Below are 9,929 nucleotides of genomic sequence, written 5' to 3' on the forward strand. Positions count from 1 at the left end.
TCTGATCAATATAAAAACATATTTTATGACTTTTTATTATATTGTAATTAAATAAATTAAAATAAATAAATATATAATTGTGTTTATACATACGTTCTATATCAGTGGTTCTCAAGTGCGGCCACGGTGGCCGCATGCGGCCACTAGTGGATTTTACTGCGGCCACCAGCGACTTAATAGTAAATAATACTAATATTTAAAAAAAATTTAATATATTTTAAAAACTACAAAAAAGTAACTTAACAATAATATTATAGAAACCATGCTCATCAACGACAAACTAAAATTATAGCGAAAAGCCTTGTGACAGAAGTTGAAAATGACAATTTTATCTTATGTTAGTGATTTCATAGATAAGATGACAGAAATAACTTCAAAATTAAAATAATAGAGTGTCTTAAATCTATGAATCTGGAACTTGATAAAAGGTTCGACGAATTGAATATTTTTAAAACTGTTTCTTTTGTATCTTCCCCTTATATTATGATGACAAATGAAAATTTCATAGTACTACAATATAGATTAAAATCATTTTCAGTATTGAGATTTATTAACTGGGCTAACGTAAAATATGCATTATTAGAAATTAGTCATGATCAAGTACTTAATAACCATTTTAATAATATTTCGGTTCAAAAATTTTGGTCGGAAATATACGTTGACAATGAAACAAACCAATATACAGATTTGGCAACAATTGCTTTATTAATATTGTCTATTTTTCCCACTACCGTATATTGCGAAAGATCATTCAGTGTAATGCACTTTATTAAATACAAATTTAGAAACCAACTGACAGACGCAAACTTAGAAGCAGCAATGCGGCTTGCATTGGAAGAAAGGAGTATTGAGCAATTTCCATTTGCATTATTATTAAATAAGTAGATACCAAAATGTTAAAATTTCTTTTATTTTATGAATAAATTGATCCACTTTTTTTGTAACTTTAATTTATTTGATTAAATTTGGTGCGGCCACCAGACATTTCCATGGGACCACTATTATCACCTGTGCGGCCACGGTAAAATTTCGCCTGTGAACCACTGTTCTATACATATACATACGTATGTACTAGATATTAATACATATAACCTTTTTTTTAAATGAAGAAATATGTTTCACCCTTTCGATTGGTAAGGGAATCCATTCATGGACATAACGATTTAATTTCGGGTACATCGTTTTGAAGTGTAATAAATAGTGTAATAAACAATATAACGAAAAATTTTATATCTTATGAGTTGATTTCTCAAATATTATTTTTTTCCGACCTTCTCTAGGGATACATGGCAATCACAGTTAGAAACTTTCAGCGTAAATGATAAGTTCGCAAGACTTTTATAGATTTATGTACATATGTCTATTTGAGATTTATATTTTATTATTGTTCGGAAAGCTTGAATTTAGTTTCACGTATTTAAAAACTTTGACATTAAATGTCTACAAAAAATGACAACAAAGGCAACAAAGGTTAAATGTTTTCCAGGAGGAATTCTGAAACAAAATTCCTAAAAGTGAGGAAATAAAACAAAGTACTGTTGTTTGCATTTTATGAACGTATGTTTTAGATACATATATGTACATACATACATATATGTATTTGTATACATAAATAAGAAAAAAAATACGTGGAGCATATTTTATCACGTGAATGCTGTGGTGGTATATAATATATAATATACGAATATAATTACAAAAGAAAAAGACTTCTATATATACTGTTTGCTACCAATGTTTTCTCTAGGCAAATTAGTCTGTGAGCATTTAGCGTGAACTATTGAAAATTTATTTATTTAATTAATTTGTAATTTAAGTTCCGCAAAAAATATTTCTTAAAAAGAGTTTCCACACCCGGATAAAATCTTACGTATGAACGAATTCTACACGGAGGTTCGCAAGCCCGTCTTCATGGGTTCTGCTATTCATATTTAAAATATAAGCGTATACGTATGTATGCCTTGACGTATTTATCAACCATTGATTTAAATTATCGTGCATTTCAATGGGTGACCATATCGTGCATTTCAACCAATTTAAAACATATTGAAAAAAAATATTATACGCTGAATTGTCGTTGCGCTGAATAGTCCATGCGCTGAAATGTCGTTGCGCTGAGTTGTCTGCGCCGAAAGGTCGGCGCTAAGTTGGTTTGCGCTGAGATGTCGGTGCGCCGTTTGTTGTGCTCATACTGAAATCTCAATTATATTTTTTTCTTAAAGATGTATGTATTATTGTGTAAGGATTTACTGAAAATCAAAGGAAAATTGTGTTGTAAGCGTATTTACGTATAAATACTAAATTTACGTATAAATACAATGTTATTGAGCTTCACGCTTCTGTGCCTCGAGGAAATAGCAAAAGCTTAATGGAATTTTTAAACAGCCGTTCAGACCGTGTGACCTTTTGGTAAATTGATTTTTTCCCAACGGTATATATCGGTATGTATGTATGTACATATATTGCTATCCTCTGCAAAAATCTGAAGATATAAATATCTTCATATGTATATATGTATGTACATATAAATACATATGTATATATGTATGTACATATAAATACATATGTATATATGTATGTATATATGTATGTACATATAAATACATATGTATATATGTATGTACATATAAATACATATGTATATATGTATGTATATATGTATGTACATATAAATACATATGTATATATGTATGTACATATAAATACATATGTATATATGTATGTATATATGTATGTACATATAAATACATATGTATATATGTATGTACATATAAATACATATGTATATATGTATGTACATATAAATACAAATGTATATATGTATGTACATATAAATACATATGTTAATATGTATGTACATATAAATACATATGTATATATGTATGTATTCGCATTATGATATCGCATAATAATATTTTTGCCGATCCGCTTAGAAACTTTTACGCTATTGTTTTCGGCTTTTTCTAAACTGGTAATATGAAGGTAACATTATAGGAAAAGTTATGTTATGTACAGCCAACAGGATCGTGCGGTAGATTTTCTCCGTATTATGCAAGTCTTCGAAATGCCTCCCCCAAAATGATTTTTCTAACCTTCGATTGTGATTTAAAAAAAACTGCACAAAGTGTACGAATACTATTACAAACCTCCTTTATTTTTGATTTTAAAATATGAACTACTTTAAAATAACGATATCAACTATGACAATCAACTACAATGAAGGGTAATCTACATACTGCAGTTTTACCCTTCTAGCTTTAGCTTCAGCAAATTTGTTAATTAGGGATAGGGTGTAGTATAGAGTGGCAGCTAATGTAGATTCAATAGAAATTAATGACAGATGTCTAAGTTTTCTTTGGCTTATTGAACTTCTTATGTAGTGTTCTATTAATTTTAATTTGGAAAAACTTCTTTTCCCACTAGCTACAGGAACAAGGAGTGTTAATAAGATTCTCAGAGATACAGCAGTATTTGGATACAAAGTAATCAAGTTATTTTGGTACAAATAATTTAAAACACCCTAAGGTTTCATAGAATATGGTAGCAGCATTCGAGATACAACACGGAATTATTCTTGAAGATCATTTGCACTTTTATGTGATTCATTTTCGAACGAAAGAATTGACTGGAGACTGGTACAATAATTTTCTAGCGTTTTTCTAGAATACATATGTATGTATGTATATCTTTGAGTTTTAAAATGTCATAAAAAAACTGAAAAAATTTGCTATGGGTTTCCGAAGCGTGAATCGTTCATTCAGAGAATTAAAGGTAATTTCAAGAATATAATTGTAAAATTTGATTTTAAATTTATTCTCCTCTGTCAAGTCAAGGGTTCATTGACAGTTTTTTCATAGAAAAATTGTATTTTGATTTCGCTGCTTATGCTTTAGGTGCCGCCTGATGTGGCCGCATCACTGTATCATACAGCACGGCACGGCCCCGACAGCTAACTTTATATGTACATATGTATAGGTACAATAAGTATCAATTCGGTGACCGTCATCGCATCGAAAGGTCGAAAAATCTAAAATGTTAGTTTACCATGAATACATATGAAAAGCGGGTAGTATATATATCAGTGGCGTGCGGTAAAACTCTCTCTCCCCCCGTCGTACAGCCTCACTTATTTTCGCGAGGAGGATACAAGAGGAACAGACTTTTCTTCCCGTATCCTGCCCGCGCACATAAAGCAAGGCTGCACGACAATAATAGTAATCTTACGTGAAATATAAAAGAGGTATGTAATAAGAGAGATAATTTAACCGCATGCCACTGATATATATTATATATACATAGTACCGTTTACCATGCATACATTATTTTTGATCTTTCGACTTATGATCTTTCGATTTTCGATCTTTGCTTTCCGATATTTGCTTTTTCGATCTTTCGACCTTTCGATGCCGTGATGTAGACCCGAAAGTTTTATATACATATGTACATACATATGTACATCTTAGTAAAATGAAAATGTAATTTTATATCCTTGTATGGTGAATAAGAACTTTAAGTAATAGGTCAATTTCTATAAATAATACATATGTATGTATATGTATATATTTAGGAAAACATTTTTACAAGTTACTGGTTGGCTGGGTGACCAATCCTCAAATCCATACAGAATTAAGCTTCATTGTTCCCAGCCAGCTCAGGTGCACTACATGCCGCAGTTTGTTCTCTTGTCCTGTGGCACGTACCAGTTGCATAGCTTTGTCACCTGTTCCAGGAGGCATCAAGCTCCTCAACCAGATTTCTGTTAGCTTGGATTTTTTTAAATCTAAAATATGCTGATTTGGTTGAGTGATTGTTTTATTTGAGATCGTAAATACATATATTCTAATATTATATTTGTTTTTACTTATTGATTTGTTTCATATATTTGTTTTTTATCTTATTTTGTATTTGCATCCATGTTTATTTTTGTATCTTTTGTTTGTTTGGCTATAGTATCGACTTGGAGCAATTCTGTAATTTCACTATGGCAAAATTTTAAATAAAATAAAATAAAATAAACAGAAATTATCGACGACATAATGAGAGGATTTAAAGACCTGTTAATTCTATCGGAAGGCGCACGTGCTTTATTTGAAGTTAACGTGTGTATCTGTCATTCCCGCACAATAATAATTTCGAGAAAGTTCGCCGGAAACTTTCCACGAATGATAACCTTAAGAGAGCTTAATCAAAACTTTGGAAAACGGCGCGGCTGGCAATTAAGCCATGATCAACCACACAGAACCGTATTATCAGCCATCGCAATGATATATAAACTTCACAGTGCGCATTTCAAACGTGAAATTCGACTAGAGAGCAGGGTCATGAATAATAGGCTCAATTTTATAAATAGACCCCGTTGCGAAGTGAATTACATATCGGGGTTCCGAATTCTCGGATGAAGGCAAACCTGGTACCATAATTGACCTTAGGGTTCAACCCTAACTATACATAAGAGTTTCTTGTGAAATATACATAATATGTACTTTCAATAAATACAATGTTTGAGATAAATATCAACATTACGAATAAAACAATAGTATACATAGAATAATAATAAAAAATAAATATATAAATAATAATAATAATTATAATAGGATTTAAACGAAAAAAAAAATAGTGTGGCCAGAACACTATCCCAATAAACATGTTTCAATAGAAAATATTCAATATAAAATAGTATTAACAGTGGGAAAAAATCCCAAGTGAAAATACGTACTTTTGACTTTTGATTTGAACTGGACGACTACTTAGAGAAATTGGAAAGCTGAAAAGTACTAAAAATAAAATATAAAATACCCAACTATAGGTTGTGATATTTATTTCGAACAGGAAATTGACAGATTTTGAGACATCGACCGAACAACACGAAGATATAGAAAAATCGCAAGATTTAAAAAACACATATTTATATCTCCAAATCTCGAGCCAATCAACATTTTTTATTACCAGATTCGTGTTAACTGGGCATAGATCTATAAGGAAAGTCATATTTATCGTGTCGAACAGTATAATCAATACAGAAAAAAGCTAACCATTGTATGTACTACTAAGAATGACCTCATAACAATTTATATAATAACACAAATATTTTAATTATAACACATGAATGTAAATTTAATATTAAAAGTATCAATGTTAAATTATATACATATGTATGTACATATGTACATACATACATATGTAGGTATAATAATTCAGTTAAATAGATTATGTGCACCTGAGTGCCATTTATTTTTATATTTTTAACACCCCGGAAAGTTCGATGATGAGTAAGTGTAACGAATTTCTGATTAAATTTTTAACATGGTTTCAAAATAATTTAAGAAGCGAACCTTGACAAATTATACTCGACGGATTAAATATATTATTAGACGGATTTCAACTTGAAGGTAATCTTTACCAAAGAAAGTTCAACTTAATACTCTCACCAAATAAATTCCAACAACTGATTATGAATTTAATTAATAAAGATCAGCCTATATAAATAAAATGTCATACATATAATATATATCGGTCTCCGTGACGAGCCGGAATGTTAAATTACCGAAAACGCAAATATCGGAAGGCAAAGATCGAAAATCGAAAGATCTTAAGTCGAAAGATAAAAAAAAGGGTGCAGGTAAACATATTGCATATGTATGTATATATGTTACACCGAATCTGTGAAATTGTCTTTTACACGCATTCGGCTAGACAATTGCCAAATGCGTGAAAAATGCAAACATGTTGCCCAGTTCACGGATTCCGTAAATTCTTTGGCGAATGCGTGTATTCGCCAAGAATTTGTCTGCCCAAAGCATGGAGTCGGCAAATAGACAGCAGCTCTCCGGTGTTGTTTTTTAGAACTGGACAGCGTGGACAAGTGTCAAAGTGACAGCTGAATGAGGATGTTTAATTTATATATTATTATGTATAATATGACTACATACATATGTTTCGATCATCTCATATGACTTATACATAGATTAATGTCATTTTTATACATTTTGATCAATATTTTAACAGTGAAACATATGTATGTAGTCATAGTTATACATAATAATATGTAACTTAAACTAAATTAAACATCCTTATTCAGCTGTCACTTTGACACTTGGTTATAATATAACACGCTGTCCAGTTCACGCATTCGGAAAAGAATTTACGGAATCCGTGAACTGGGCAACGTGCTTGCATTTTTCATGCATTCGGCAATTCTCTTGCCGAATGCTTTTAATAGACAATTTCATGGATTCGGTGTAACATATGCATGATAAACGAATATTTTCGACTTTTTCACGGTCACCCATAATAATCATATTAGTGGTCAAAAGGATTTAAAATTATGACATAAGTGGTTCGTGAGGTCCGAAATGTTGGCGATCGCTGATCTAATGACATTTGATTAGTTCTAAAAAACAACACCGGAGCGCCGTTGTCTATTTGCCGACTTCACGTTTTGAGCAAACAAATTCTTGCCGATTACACGCATTCGCCAAACAATTTGCCGAATCCGTGAACTGGGCGACGTGATTGCATTTTTCACGCATTCGGCAATTCTCTTGCCGAATGTGTGTAATAGAAAATTTCACGGATTCGGTGTAACATATACATACATATGCAAGTGCCATAATCGCTTATTGCATATTGAAATTGCATTGCACGTGGCTAAATTCATATGTACTTGACTTTAATATCATAAAAATTATGTAATTTCGTTTATAAGATACCAAACAAGGTTAGTTTGAATAAATGACACAAGAATTCACAATGTTTTGTACGATATAATTTATCTCGACGATATCGGATGACCCGTAACGAGCGCTATGTCAAGATTTTCGGAACGGGTTTTTTCGAAACGGAAAATCGACAATTGTAACGACTTATTTAATTTATTGAACTCCATTTAGTACAAATGTATTTGTTAGAACAGGGTTTCTTAATCTTTTTGAGCAATTTGATTTAGCAATTCAATCAATTATAATAATATAAAAGATATGTTGTTTTTATTGGCGACATTACATGAATCTTATAAATTTGAACCTTGACTTTGATTAAATTTTGACAAAACATCAAATCTTGTGATACCGGTGAGACATTAGTCTCATATTTGCATGTATGTAAACGTGCACTCTGACCAACTCAGATGGCGTTCATACATATGTACATATGTATATCCAGCCAAGAGAGCTTCTTTCTCCCAAGCCACCGTTTGCCTTCTATTTTCCATAATATATATATATATGTATATATATATATATATATATATATATACATATATATATATATATATATATATATATATATATATATATATATATATATATATATATATATTTATATATATATATTATGGAAAATAGAAGGCAAACGGTGGCTTGGGAGAAAGAAGCTCTCTTGGCTCCGGAACATCAGGTCATGGATGGGACTCGGTCTCAAAAAGTTATTTCGGCTTGCCCATGATAGGGAAGAATTCGCACGGGCCATAAACGATGTCTGCACATGGTAGTCGCCTACGTCTGAATACGGATTCGGCATTAGAAGAAGAAGATATATATATATATATATATATATATATATATATATATATATATATATATATATATATATATATATATATATATATATATATATATATATATATCATCATCATCATTTACAGCCACTCGCCATTTACTGCTGGATGAAGGCCTCTCCAACACGCTTCCACCTGTCTCTGTTTTGCGCAACATTCATCCATCTCACCCCGCACATTTTCCTAATTTCGTTCACCCATCTTCCTTGCGGTCTTCCTTTTACCCTTTTGCATTCTCTCGGGTACCATTCAAGCACTTCTTTTGTCCACCTTTCGTCCATCCTCCTAGCTACGTGACCCGCCCATTGCCATTTCAATCTCTTCACTCTATCCACTATGTCCACTACTCTTGTCATACTTCTCACCCACGTGTTCCACCTTCTGTCTTTCCTCGTTATGCCAAGCATACAGCGCTCCATACTTCTTTGAGTGCATTGGATTTTATGTAGCATCTTGGTGTTCAGTGTCCAAGTTTCACATCCATACGTCATCACTGGCAAAACGCATTGATCAAAGATCTTTTTCTTCAGGCAGAGTGGCATTTTTGATTTAAAAACAGCATTCATCCGTCCAAATGCACTCCATCCTAATTTCATACATCTCTTTATCTCTTCATCTTTACTACCTGACATGTCAATTATTTGACCTAAATATAAATAATTATTTACTACTTCTACTGGTTTATCATCTAATGGGATGCTATCAGGCATGCAATAACTATTGAACATTAGTTTGGTCTTATCTACGTTAATTTTTAATCCTACTTTTCTACTTTCCCTGTCCAGCTGTGTTAGTCTGTTAAGTAGTTCAGCTGCATCACGAGCTATTAAAACTATATCGTCTGCGAACCGTAGGTGACTCAAGAAACGACCGTTGATGCTTACTCCGGCTGTGTCCCACTCCAAGTTCCTGAAAACTCCCTCAAGCACCGCATTGAATAACTTGGGCGAGATTTTATCTCCTTGTCTTACTCCTTTTCCTATGCTAAATCTATCTGTACCTGAGAAAATTTTAACCGAAGCTGTGGCATTCTTATATGTATATTGCAGCTAACAGCCCCACATAGGGTTCTGGTACTCCCTGTTTTTGTAGAGCGTTAAGTACTGCATTGTGGCTCACTGTATCGAAGGCTTTCTCATAATCGACGAAACCTAGGCACAATGGCCGTTGATATTCGTTGGCGCGTTCGATTATTTCGCCAACTACTTGGAGGTGGTCCATTGTGCTGAAATTTGCCCTAAATCCTGCCTGTTCTATAGGTTGGTTCTCGTCGAGGATATTCTTCAGCCTTTCTGTAATAACCTTCGTGAAAAGCTTGTAGACCGCTGAAAGTAAACTAATGGGTCGGTAGTTCTTGATATCGCTTTTATCACCTTTT

The sequence above is a fragment of the Arctopsyche grandis genome, chromosome 1 (assembly GCF_051622035.1).
Source record: "Arctopsyche grandis isolate Sample6627 chromosome 1, ASM5162203v2, whole genome shotgun sequence".
NCBI classification, from domain to species: Eukaryota; Metazoa; Arthropoda; class Insecta; order Trichoptera; family Hydropsychidae; genus Arctopsyche; species Arctopsyche grandis.